We start from the raw sequence: 13,623 nt of genomic DNA, 5'->3' as shown, positions 1-13,623 counted from the left end.
AGTTAGGGGCAGTGCTGGGTGCTGCGCTGCTGGCAGCTCCAGAAAGCTGGACCTGGGCTGTCAGCAGGGAAGGGGAGCAGTCCAGGAAATATTATCCAGAGCCTGTTTCCAGACATCTCTTGATGTAGAGTACAGGCAGCAAGCAAAGACAAACAGGCACGTTCCCTGTTGTACTCCATCCCTGCTCTCCCAGGCCAGCGGGCAGGAGGGCTGTGGCAGCACGGGGCTGGCAGGATGCCCCTGGGTTGGGCTGGGAATGCAGAGATGCATCGCCAGATCCACAGGTTCTCCTCTGGGGCGTTTCCACGCAGTCACTGATTGCACCACTCCTGACACAGGACTGCTCGTAACGGCGCCGCCGGATCGCTCTCACCGCCTCCGAAGCCGGGTGTTTACACCAGACCCCAGGGACGAGGCTGTGCTTTGAGAGGCTCGGAAGATGGATGGCGTTAAACATCTCTAAAAGCAGTCCTGGATGTGGGGACGATTTCTGAGCACGTCCAAAGGAGCCTCCAGCCTCTGCTTCCCGTCAGCAGAGTCACTCAGGGCACCTGAGTTTCAAACAGATGGATGGTAGCCCAATAACAACAGCAGCTTTTACAAAGAGCCTCCAGTCCAAGCCTTTCCACAGGGGACTGGTTTGAACAGTGAAGAAACACACATCAAAGGTAGCCCACAGCATCTGCCAGGGTTGTTGGGGTGTCGCGGGCACGTCGCAGGCACTCACTCCTGGAGTGGGAACCTCTCTGCTGTGATGTTCTACAGGAGTGAATGAGGAAAAACAAGCCTGCTTGGGGCTACCAAGAGCATTCATGAAGCAGCCATCTCGAGGTGTGCTTTGCTCCGGTGGGTGGTAGGATGGTGCTGGAGCTTCTTCCCCGGGGAGCATCGCGTGGCACCACAGGGCAGAGCTCAATGCTGGAGGCCATGGGTACCAAAACCCATGGGGAGAGTGACCCAAAACACAGCCAACCTCGAGCTGGTCTCTCTAATCCCAGCTGGGTGGTGTGCTAACGGCACATAGCGTCCCTGAGAAGAGCTAGCTGTTGGCAGGATCAGGTGGTCAGCTCCTGGTCTTTGTGCCGAGGTCATTAAGGAAAGGGAAAAGGTGAAGGAAGACTCATCTACAGCAGTCCTCCTCCGTGATGCCAACTCAGAAGAAAATCATGGCTGGGTGATTTCACCAGCAGTAACCCTCGACAGCCTTCACCAAGGGTGACTCAAACCAGCCCTCGTACCTAGCCCGGCTTGCTGGGCTGCCACGGGTTCGCTGTGCCCCATGCGCCGTCGTGAGCCAGGGCTCCTTGTCTTTGCAGACGAGCAAGACCACGGTCAGGAACCCATGCCATTACCATTAAGTGAGTAATTGGTGGACTCCGATTTCTTTTCCAGGCCTTGTTTCAGGGGCTAGACCAACACGAGAGGGTTGCTGCCAGCCAGGGTGGACGGTGAAGGCAGAAGGGCCTTGGGACCCCAAGGAAGAGCTGCGGTGAGCCGCACCCTGGCTGCTGGCTGTCCCTTGGCTGGGAGCAGAGCCTCCTACCTGGCGTAGGGGTACAGGAGCATGACAGCCCCTTCCCTGTGCCAAAGCCCTAGGGCCCCCTTCTGTCCCTATTGGCACCTGGTGAGGTGTCCATAACACGTGCAGCTTCCTACAGACGGAGAGAGCTCCTCGGCAAGAGCACATTTGGCCTGGGGTTGTTCCTACACAGGAGCTATCTTGGCTTTGCCAGAGTAAAAAGCGGCGTGCGTTGTCCACTGAACCAATATTACTGTCCCAGTGGAAGCTTTGAGTGTTCTGGACTGAGAGTAAATAAATAATGTAGCAAGAATAATACTGAGCTAATAACGCTATTCTCTGGGAAGATTGCAGCCTAATCTCCAGCACAATGGAGATAATGAGTGTTGAATCATGCCCGGAGCGTCCCGACTAAGCGGCACTGATTTTGATAAAGGATAGGAGCGGATTTTTGGTGGCAGCCCGTTGCTTGTATCGTCCCTAAGCTGTGTGTCACCACTTCTGGTGGCAGGAGTGGCTCAGCCTTGTGTTCCCATCACCTTCGCCTTGGGCTGGCCGGGGATCCATCCAGCTCAGCTGTGCTCCGTCGTGCTGGGGATGTGGGTGGGGATGCTGAGCTGTTCCAGCCTCTGCCGGCCCCGCTCCTAAGTGACAAGCTGAGACGTGGCAATGGCTGTGTGTCACCAAAGGGGCCAGATCGGGCAGCGCTGCCAGCTCGTGCCATTGCTGGCAGGAGGGGGCTGCTAAATGCACAGCTCTGCAGCAACCCCTGCGAGCAGCCAGCGATCCCAAATAAAACCAAACAGCCCCGGACATGTTGAGGACGCACAAAGGAGCTGACAGCCTCTGAATCTGGCCTCGCACCAGTGAATTGTAACTTGAAAGCTTTACTCAGACTCCTAAAAAAAACAGCTGCACAAAAATACTGGTGACCTACTTAAATTGGGATTTCGGTAAGGAGAAAAGCACTTGGCTCCCACTGGAGGTGCAGCACCTAACTCCCCGACATCCCTTTCAGAAATCCCGGCCTTGGACTGGAGAGCACTGCAGAAGGGCAAAATTCGTATAATCTGAAGAAAATTTTAAAAAATCAGGGGAAAAAAAAATCAGTAGCAATTTAAAAGCGATAAAAACCTACTTTGTGGTAGATGGGGATAGATTAGGGGATACATGAGCGAGGGATGGGAGTAGGGAGCGGGCGCTCTGCTTGGCAAGCTTTTGGTGTTGTGCTTGTAGGGACACCCGGTTTGGGGCGAGCTGCTCCATGTGGGGCAGCAGCAGCGCGGGCAGGATGTGTGCACACACAGACCTGGGCAGTGCTGGGGAAAATATTTGCAGCTGCCAAACAGCCCGAGCTTGCTGCGGTACCCAGAAGGGCTCTATCGCCGAATCCCTATCTGCACAGCAATAAAAAGCGGGGAGGGGGGGAGATAACCCAATGGTGAGATTCTTGCAAGCTCGTAAATCCCGGCGAGCCTCAGCCTTGGACTGCTGGAACAGCCGGGGGCTGCTCCACCAGCCACAGCATCGCCGGGAGGAGAACGGGGCCGAGCTGCTGGGACGGGGAGGCTTTTTCCTAGCAGTGGGGAAGCTGCTGCAGCCCAAAGTTTTTTTTTTCTTTTTTCGGGGTGGGGGGTGGGGGGGTGAATTGATTTAAACACCCCTCCTGCATCCTGCTGATCTTCCAGGGGGAGGGAGGTCGGGGAGGGGGGGGGAGCCCGATAGCCGAGCCTGCTCGGGGTGATCATTGTGGCGTATTCGCAGAATGAAAGGTTTCCCCTTGGAGCGGTGCCAGCCGGCTTTGGGAAGAAGAATGGGGCTGATACAAAGGCTTTTTTTTTTTATTTATTTTTTTAAAGCCCATTAAGTTGCCTCGGGGCTGAGCTCATGTTCCCACCGCCTCGGCGGGTCGGTGCCAGGGGGAGCAAGGGTTCGTTCCCATCGTCTCAGCCCAAGCGGGAAAGTTCCTGTTCCCCCTGCCTCGCCTCCCCACGCCGGCACGGGGAGGGGAATGGCCCCGGAGGGAGCTGGGGGGCTGCTGCCACCCTCCTCCAGCATCTCAAACACCCGGTTGGCTGCGGGAATGCTCGAGACAGCAGTGTGGGGAAGCCATGATTCCCGAGCCATGGGATACACGCTCCTGAAACCCGTGGCCTTTGCTCATCATTTGTGTTGTACATGAGCCGGGCACCCAGGAGGGGTAATAAAGCTCCCAAGACCTGATCTCCCCGCAGCTTGCCATGGCTCGAAGCAGGAGCTGTGGTCTCATCTTCAGGGACCAGGCCGTGCACCAAATGCATTCTCTGGAGGGGTTGAGGTGTGTCAGGGATGGTGAAAAAGGCATAGCTACGTGTGACCAACCTCCTCTAGTGACACCAGCTCAGAGGATGCTGTGTCCCCTTGGGGCAGCCCCCTCTGTCCTGGCCCCGTGGGGTGGCTCCATCCCATCCCCAGAGCCCCCATCCCCATCCCACTCCTCGCACAACCCCTTGGCTCCCCTTTGGCCTGGAAAAGCCTGATAGTCCCGTCAGCACTTCTCTCCGTACGGCCTTCTGGAGGCAACAACCAGCCCTAGGAGTCAGCTCTTACTCATGCCGCCTCCGTGGAAAATATAAGAACAGGGTTAGTAATCTGGCTGTGACTAAGGAGGCTGCAACGGGGAACGTCCCCGCTGCTGTCGGTGTGGCCGGGATTTCCCTCTGCCAGCTCTGTGATGCTGAGGATACCGACCCACGAGCGGCTATGCCTGGCCTGGGAAGATGATCTCGGTGCTGCTGTGACCACAGGAGATCCCAGGGGATGGGCTGGAGGGGCTGCAGCGATCCCACCGCGCTCCATCCACGCAGGGCACCAGCACAGAGCTCTCTTGACAGGACCTCGCCAGGACCCGTCGCTCTGCTGCCTGCAGCTCTACAGGTCTCCTATCAATCAGGTCTGTCCCAAATACTGCTCGCTGGAAAGAAATCCACCCCCAGGACCTGTGAAAGCCCCAGCAATGCTTTGAAAGATAGCGGGGGCACTTCAGGCCAGCTGCACGGCCCTCACGGAGCAGGGAAATGTTCCTGCCGGTGCTGGTCGCTGAGTCTTCACATTCCAGCCCCGTGCTCGGAGGAACAAAACCTCTTAGCTCTGCACTTACTGGAGACAAACTCGAAGTCGTCTGGAGTCAGGCGTTGTAAAAATTTAATGATGTGGGACAAATCAGGGTGACCAAAATAGCCGGCAGGACAGAGCCTGTCTTGTGATGTAGCGCGCTCGGCCAGGTCTCGGGGTGTCTGGCTGCCGTCCCCAGGTGACCACAGGCTGCGGGGGTCACGCCGCCTGAGTCACTGAGGACAAATTACCGAAAATTGGCTTAGCCAGGCAAGTCCTCGTTTTGCAAAAGGAATGTAGGTACTTAGAAGACTGACTCCTACCAAAATCAGGAGGATTGAGATATTTCCAGCACAGCTAGGCCCTTCGTGAGGGCTCCCAGTTCCCTTTGGTTAAGCTCCTCTCCCTCACGGGTGGTAGAGCTGGGCTGGGACCTACCTGGAGACCTGGGGGTGAGCTGCTTCATGCCCCATTAATAGGATGGGGGCTCAGCACAAGCCTAAGCAGACTTGGTACTTCCTTGCTCTGTCTCCACCACACTCTGGGGCACAGGACCCTCCTGACAAGGCGATGTCCTCATTTACCTCGCTGGCAGTCACGAGATGGGTCTGTCACCCACTGCCCCAAGCATCTGGCCAGACCATTCTCACCTCCCTATTTGCCCTTCTTGCCCTAATCTGAGGCTTTAAATGACCTGGCTTCCCACTAGCCCCTCTGCAAAGGCAATACATTCAGCCCTTGCTAGATGTGAGCAAATCAAGAAGCTTGCCATGTAGGCTTCCCCTCTTCCCTGGCTGCTATAAATGCCGCTGGGTATAAGGAAGGTAACGGGGCACTGAACTTTCATCTTTCTGCCTTGAAACAGGGAGTTTTTTTAGTCTGGCACCTTTCATGGCAATTCAGTACAAGAAAAGTAACTTCCAAAGGTGGGACTTGTGGCCGGCAGCTGGGACCCCCTCATATGCCGTGAAGCACGTATATGCAAGTGATTAAATGTCATTAACGTGCAGGGGAATTTGCTTACAAGCAAATTACAAATTCTTTACAAGCTTAAGGACTTTGCAGAATCAGGACCTAAATCCAGCAAGTCTCTGCTGGCACCTCCAGCCAACAGGCTCGGCTGAGCCCTGCCTTGGGAATGTGTTTATTTTCCTTTTTGAGGCTGCAAAACATCACACCGAAGCTTTGCCTCCCCTGCCAGCTGCTGGGAGCTGCTGTGAACCCTGGGGCGAGATCGGGCTCGGCACTGCTGGAGATAAGGCTGGCTCAGGGTGCGGTTTGTTTTCAAGCAGAACCTCCCTGCTCAGATACCAAGCCACAAAAGGGCCTCTATGTGCTCTAAAAGCCCCCTATTAAAGACAGCCAAAGCACAGCGCTGTCTCCTACCTCTCAGCTAAAACCAGCCCTGACTGCTGTCGATGGAAACCTTCCCGTAAGCTCCGGCGGAGCAGGATGACGGTAGCAGCACAGAGTGGTTTTGCTCATTTGGCGCTAGTCTTCTGCTGCCGAGACCAAAACAGTGATGAAATAAAAGCTACAGCCCATTTTTCTGCTGAGCAGGTCATCTGTACAACACAAAAAACTATAACCTTGACGAGAGACATCTTTTTTTCCTCCAAAATCAATTTTATTTCGTTTTTGTGGTGGGATGGGTTCCCTGTTCCGTTACTGCCCGCTGGACCAAGGGTGTCCTTTCAAGTTCCACTGGAGCAGACATACAAAAGCTCTCCCCCAGGGGATACCATGGTATCGATCTCACACGGATTGAGCTCAGAGAACATTTATAGGTCCAGCGAGCAGCTATCTGAACAATGCCAAGCATATTCTTACATATCTGGGGGGTTGGACCCAATGATCTCTTGAGGTCCCTTCCAACCCCTACAATTCTGTGATTCTGTGATATTTAGGACAAGAAACTCACTTTCTTTCCCTCAGCTCAGAGGAAGTCCTGGTTCAGTTTTGTACCAAAAAAAAAAAAAACACCCACATCGAACACCTCCTGCTACAGGACATTGCAGGGATTATCCTCCAGGCAGGCTGGGTGCCCATGCTGTCCCCTTCCGAGGGCTGGTTGCTCATCTGTCTCCCGGGATGACTGTTGCATGTGTCCTACATAGCCAGCGAGGCTGTGGGCAGCTGGTTACTGGGCTTTCCTGCCTGAATACAGGAGCTTAATTTAATAGGCGGCTGTTGGAAAAACAAGCAGGAAAGCAACACAATGGGGCTTGATAAGCAGCCTCCAAACAAGCTCCGAGGAGGCAATTACAAGAAAATGGCTGCACCACTTCCACGAGGAAGACGCCCCTCCAGGTGCCAGCCGCTCTGCAGCTGCTTGCCCAGGCTGGCAGCCTCCAGATCAAACCATTGCTGCCTGGCGGACGTGTCTCCTTGAGAGAGGTGGGAAGGGGAGGCCTGGGAGGACATTTTGTGGAGGAAAAGTGAAGGCAGGAGCATAAGGACAGCCATGCTGGGTCAGACATGGGGACCATCCCACCCAGCATCCTCTCCAAAGGGCGTGAGAAGCGTAGAGGGGTATTTTCCAGTAAAATCTCCAAGGCTGCAATAGCATGAAGCTCCAGGACTTCCTGAGCCCAAAGCTTATATAGAAATATTGTACTGAATAATCCTGGCTGGTTACCTAGATGTTCCCCATCTTTGGTCTTCTGGTGAGAAAAGAGAAAGGAACCGCTCATCATACTCAAGATGAGAGCAAACTAGGAATCTGTCCAGTTGTTTTTCCTCTTTTCTCATTAACTCCTACCTGTTTGCTTTCTTGATTGCTGCTGAACAATGAGTTTGATTCTTTCATCAAATTTCCTGTTAAAACTAACCCCAGGATCCCATTGTTGCAGGGTGAGGGTCACTCAGAGCCCATCACGGTGCGCATGAGGGTAGGAGTGCTTCTTCTGCAGCTCATCACTTAGATTTATCCTCACATCTGTCATCTTCTCACTGAGCATCCTGAGGGCCTTCTAGGGTTTACCTGCATCGTCACCTCCCGACCTGCCCGCATCACGGATGGAGATGCTGAGCAGCACAGCCCCTGCACACATCTTCACCCAGCTCCCCTGGGCATCCCTCCACCGCAGGGACCGACCATCCCTGTCTGTCCCTTGTGGTTACTGTCTGTAAACAGCTTAATTTTTCATGGCTCCTTACTGTCCTCAAGAGCCCTTAGGAAATCCATATCTATTATATCCATTAGATCTCTGTTGTCCTCCAAATCTTTGCCTGCTTCCAAGGACTGCGATAGATTTCGTGAGTCATAATTTCTGTCTCCAAAAGCTGTGCTGGCTTTTCCCCAGCACATTTAGAGATGCGCTTGTCCACGCACTCCACCAGCTTCACGGCACTGCCATTGGGCATGCTGCTCCTCAGAGCCTGCCCCTGACACCAAAAAAGCCCCCATACTTGCCACCTCCCCCTGCTCCTACACCAAGGTGCCGCTAGGAGAGCACCTGCACCCTGCACGTTGGTGTTTCCACAGGGGTCCCTGTGCAAAAGCAAGCTGGCGGTGGCAATTTGCAACGATTTGTTTTGCCAGCATGTGCTGTGAGCCCTTCTGCTGACCATTCGGCCTGGGATGCTGCCTCTGCATCCCTCTGCAAAGAAGTGCCCCGTTACTAGGAACCCCCCCCAGACCTCACCAAGATCCACGCGGGCCAACCACTGCATTACAAAGCATTAGGACAGAATTGCCACGCTGCTGCTTCTGCTGTGGGCTGCCACAGACACATATCCTGGGCAGCTGGACCTATCTGCCTCTTGTGTGGAGCGCTAGCTCTTTGGAAAGACAAGCACGGTGAAGGAAAGGTGTCGATGGCTTCAGAAGGAATTATTTCTTGTTTCAGGGTCTGACCAGTCAGAGTTTCCCTGCAGAAAGATTCATCCCTGGAGATAGCAGCTCAAGGGCTGGGGCTTGTTTGCCCGAGGCTAGGCTGTGGAGAGAGATTTAAACCATTCAGAGGTGAGGCCAGCCCAGTAGCAGTGACAGGGAATACAGCTGACTTTGAAATTCTCCACCAGTAAAGCAAAATAATGTTTTTTCCTGGCAACTCACATTTACCTATGGAGCTCATTGCTACAAGAGACAAGAGGCTAGGAAAAGGACTGGGCACAGTGAGGAGAAAATCCGCTTTATGAAGTGTGGTTTCTTGAGATAAATGTACCTTCTTGCTTTAAAACCAAAAAAGCCTAGCTGACATCCTAACAAATGTCTGTAATGGGTTTATCATTCCCAACATGCTTTTTCCTCCAGGGAGGGTACAGATGACTTGTTTGGGAATAAGGGGTCATAAACATGAACCAGTGTGGCGTCTTGGACCGAAACTATATGGGATGGATTGAAACTCTGGGTCTGACCCTGGTTTATTTTGCAGATAAATTCCATGATGGTGCCTGGATGGGCAGGGAAAGCTGCTGTCAGGGCTGTAAGCGGCTGACCTGCGTAGCACTTGGTGGACCCCGTGCACGCACTGGTTCCTGTCTCTCCCTCGTGCAGATGGCCACCTAGGAGTCCGTCTGGCTGCAGCTGCAAAGAGCCCACCCCATGAAGTCGCTCTCATGTTACTCTTCGTCCCGCACTTTGGTGTCAGCTCCCTTAAGGATGCTCTTCCTTTACGTTCCCATCGTTGGCCCTTCTGCTGTCTTAGTAATTATTTGTGCTTGGCCCATATGAGCAATCCCTCTAAGTCCCTCCTAGCCCATCAGAGCTTCCCACACAGTTCTTGCTGAGAAAAAAATTCATACAAGATATAAATAGCTTGACCTCTTATCCAGGAAAAAAAAAAAAAAAAAAGGAAAAGTTTACTTAGGCTATAATGTTACACGCTATTAATTTGATCTTGAGTTTTGATTTGCAACAAGAGCAATAATTAGTTCCTATGCATGAAGTGGGTGGGAGCCCACAGCCTTATCTCCACACAGGGGTTATGCGAGTGCACGTGGAATTCCAGCCACGTACAGCCGGTCAGGCTGCCGCGCCGCTTTACATGAAACAGGAACCCCTGGAAAAGTGATTTATTAAGTCCAAGCTGACAATTGGGGAATGATGTTGCTTGGGAGAACATCGTCATGCATTGTAAAAGCAGCTGGGATACCGATCTTGCATGCCCGTCACCACCCGTGTCACCAGCCTGATGAAACTTTATCTCCGTGGCTCATCCGCTGGAGCTCTGTGGGAGGGAATGCCACCCTCCGGTTCTCGGATCGGCATCACCCAGGTGGCTGAGCAGAACAAAATGGGTTAGTACAGAACGGAATAGTTCAGCTGGAAGGGCCTGCAACCATCATCCCGTCCAATGCCTGACCCCTGCAGGGCTAGCCACAAGCTGAAGCCCAGTACTGAGGACATTGCCCAAAGGTCCCTTGGGTGCTGAAAGCCACAGGGCACTGGGTGCCTCGCCAGAAGCCCGTTCGGTGCCTGCCCACCCGCATGGTTTGGGGCTTTGTCCTCACTCCCTGGTGAGCTTCGTGCTGTCCCCATGTGCCCACTATCAGTGACCACAGAGCAGAGACCTGCAGGGTGAGCCTCCCAGCCCCTCCACCAGCACCGGTGCCCTCCTCTGGGTGCTCCCACACCCATTCTGCACTGCGGAGGCTGTTGGTGAATCACTAAGGTTGGAAAAGCCCTCCAGGATCACCTGGTCCAACCACCCCCCTACCACCAATGTCACCACTAAACCATGTCCCTAAGCACCAGGCCCAACCTCTCCTCGAACACCCCCAGGGACGGTGATGCCACCACCTCCCTGGGCAACCCGTCCCAACGCCTGACTGCTCTTGCTGAGCAGAAATGTCTCCTCATTTCCAACCTGAACCTCCCCTGGCACAACCTGAGGCCGTTCCCTCTGGTCCTGTCACCAGTTACCTGTGAGAAGAGGCCGACCCCCAGCTCCCCACACCTCCCTTTCAGGTAGCTGCAGAGAGCAATGAGGTCTGCCCTGAGCCTCCTCTTCCCCACCCCAACCCCCCCAGCTCCCTCAGCCGCCCCTCACAGGACTTGTGCTCCAGGCCCTTCACCAGCTCCGCCCCATGCCCTCCATGTCCTCCTGCTACCCACGGTGCTGCCCTTACCCCCCCCACTCCCCGACGGCAGCGCCCAGCACCACCCCAACCCCGCGGACCCCTCGCCGCCCCCCCGGCCGGGGCGGGCCGAGTGACGCCATGGCGGCGGGGCCGTGCCGAGGGGCGGGCCGGGGCGGGGCGGCCGCGGCCCATTGTGGGCAGGGGCCGGGCGGGCTCCGCGCCGCGCCGGCAGGTACCGGGGTCCGCGACCGCTCGGTGAGTGCGCCGTGCCGAGCCGTGCCGAGCCGTGCCGAGCCGTGGGGTCCCCCTCGGGGTCCCTCCGGGGAGCGGGGAGCGGGGCTGGGGGGCGCCCGCCCGCGGCCGGGGGCTGGGGGGGGGGCTGCCGCCGCGCCGCCTTCCCCATGGCAACACCGCCTCCTGCCCTGCTGCGGTGCCTCCCCGGGGCAGGATGCGGCCCCCGGGCACCCCCCCGGCCGTGGGTGTGTGCCCGCGGTGCGAGGTTGGGGCTGGGGGGCCGGCTTGGGGCTGCCCCCCCCCGGGGGTGCTGGGTGCTGAGGCCCCCCGGTGCGGGCGGTGCTGTGCTGGGGGGGCAGGAGGTCGGCCAGGGTCCGGCCGCCCTGGGGATGAGCGGGGTTGTGGCTCGGGTGAGGTGGGCAGGCCGGCCGCGGCACCCTCTGGGATGGGGGTTCGGGGGGGATTTCGAGGGATTTGGGTCGGGGGCGCGTGCAGAAAGGGCGATGCCTCCGCTGCAGGCGAGCGCTTGGTGGTTGCGGTCGGATTCTGCTTGGCTGGGTGAAAAGCTATCAGCAGTAGCGTTGGGATTTCATCCTCGGGGTCTGCTTGCAGACGGCCCCGCTGCATCCTTTCGGTGCTTTGGGCATCCCTTTTGCATCAAGGTTAATTTAAGGCAAAGCCAGAGCAGAGCCCTCCCGCTGTCTGGAGCCGAGCGGTTCGGCTGGGCGGCAGCTCGGGCGAGGGGCCGCACGCCGCAAAGCGGGGCGCGAGGAGCTCAGCGTGCAAATCGGAGGTGGGCAGGAGGGTGCCAGGGCCCCCGGGTGGCCCCCGAGTGCCGCAGACGTTCGACACCGTGCAACGAGCCAGCTTCACCCTGGCACACTGAGAAGGACAGCAGGCGAGGCTTTTTTTTTTTTTTTTCTCCCCATTTTTTCCCCCTCTCTAGAGGTTGATCCTGATACTGCACACAAAATCCGGCGGTGTTATGTATTAAGGCCGCCTCACAAACCACAGCACAGCCCTGCTTTCCTCCCTGGGCCCAGCTGCGCGGAGATACCTCGGAGCGCTCGGCGCTCCCTGCCCGCCCGCAGCGAGGACTCGATGGGCCCCGCGGGCTGCGAGCCTCTTCCCCACCGGCTTCCTTTCCCCTGCCGGCCTCCTGCGTGGCCTCGCGGGCCCGACCTCCTCCTGGCCGCGGGCCGGACCTCCACCTGGCCGCTCCTCGGTTAATGACTGACTCGCTCTCCTCGGGGACCAGCCAGCCGCTGCCGGCGGCCACCCGCCTCCTGCGTGCGCAGGGAGCGAGAGCCAGACTCCGGGATCTCCGGCCACGCAAGGTGGGACAGCAGGAAGCGTGGAGGCTTCCTCCTCCTCCTTCTTCTCCTCCTCCTCCTCGCCTCCTCCTTGTCCGGCCGGGTCGCTGCGTGCGGCCCTGCGGTGTTTGGGGCTGGCCGGGCACGCAGCCGGTTCCACGTCCCGGCCTCCGCCCCGGGGAGGCAAACAGGATGGGTGAGGTGTAGGAGCAGCCCCGAATCCGCTGCCCTGGGCTGGAAGCGGAGTCAGACCGGTCTCGACCTGAGCCGGCTCCTTATCTGACCCTTTGTTTTCGGGAGGCAGCAGGAAGGGCTCCGCGGATGGGAAGAGCAGGGGACGACGGCCACTCGGCCCCGGGTCGTGGTTATCTCCCCCTGCTTCTGTTCTTTGTTTTGGCTTCTTCCCCCTCTTCTCCTGAGCTGTCACCGCTGCCGAGCCACTCCTCCCTTGCAGAAAGCCTTCGGGTGGGGCTTACCTGCTGGCCCGGAGCCCCCCCCGTTCCCACCTGCGCCCACCATCGTGTCGCTGGCTCGCTCCCAGCTTCAAAACCGCTGAAATCCAACACGAGTGGCAGGCGGCGGGGTGCCCGAGCGGGTGCGACGATGCTGTTGGTCACCAGCAGCCTCCCAGCTTCTGCTGAAAAGGTTTTCTTTGAGGGATCCCACTGAAGGAAACAACCCTTGCGTCGATCCCTCCCGCAGGGGCTGCGGCAGCCCAGCACCCGTGCAGGCAGCGCGCGTACCTGTGAGGGTGCCTGGCGGTGGGCGCTGCGTGGCCGTCCCCTGCCCATCCTCCCTCTGCACTCGTACGCTCCGAGCTCCTGCTGCACGGCCGCTTTTATCCCTGAAGTATTAATAAATGAAGCTCGCCTATTTCTGTGAGTCTTTCTAAGAGGCTGGCGGGGCTGCCTGCACGGCTCGCTCGGCACTGCAAGTATTCGGGGCTTTTCCGCGCGCGCTTCAGTGGGAGATAAGCAAGGGCATCCGGCTGTCAGCTTTGGAGATTGCCAAAGCCTGCTCAACGGGATTTCTGCAGGCTTCTCGCACAAATGAGGATTTTGTTGGGTGCTTTGGTTTCTGACTTGATGCTGGTAATTAAATATCTCAGCTCGGCTTCATGGATTGACTGGTGAGGCCCTGTGAAGCAGGGCGCGCTCGTTCTGCTGTAATTGAGTGGGCCTTAACTACAGGGCTTCAGCCTGCATGTATTTTTCTTTTTAACACACATTTTTGTATAAGTAAATCTCCTTTAAAAGGGGAAAGAAGATCTTGCATTTTACAGCTGTCCTATGAAGCTTGCATGGACCTGCTGGGACAGCTGGTTTTTTGCAAGTCCTGGTAGTCGAACACTGTAAAATTCAAATCGTGTCCATATTGATTTTTTCCTTCCTCTAGAAGATAATGATGTGTGTACTTTTCGCTTCTGCACCGTGACAA

The 13,623-nt window shown here is 56.6% G+C and overlaps 2 protein-coding genes across 4 annotated transcripts in view; both read left to right on the top strand.

Moving 5' to 3' along the window:
- Positions 1-13,623, top strand: part of JKAMP (JNK1/MAPK8 associated membrane protein) — a 134,224-nt gene that overhangs the window by 17,880 nt on the left and 102,721 nt on the right. The window lies entirely within an intron of this gene.
- The window catches only part of DAAM1 (dishevelled associated activator of morphogenesis 1), an 88,338-nt gene continuing 85,475 nt past the window's right edge, over positions 10,761-13,623 (top strand). For 2 of the 3 annotated variants that reach the window (XM_066998490.1, XM_066998488.1), the window contains exon 1: positions 10,761-10,894. The gene's annotated coding sequence lies outside the window, so the exon portion shown is untranslated. The remainder of the gene's footprint in view (positions 10,895-13,623) is intronic. The other variant, XM_066998489.1, reaches the window with a different exon arrangement.

This window comes from Anser cygnoides, chromosome 5 (genome assembly GCF_040182565.1).
Source record: "Anser cygnoides isolate HZ-2024a breed goose chromosome 5, Taihu_goose_T2T_genome, whole genome shotgun sequence".
In the NCBI taxonomy this organism is placed as follows: domain Eukaryota; kingdom Metazoa; phylum Chordata; class Aves; order Anseriformes; family Anatidae; genus Anser; species Anser cygnoides.
Note: the sequence above shows the minus strand (reverse complement) of the source record. Positions and strands in the feature narration are given on the sequence as shown.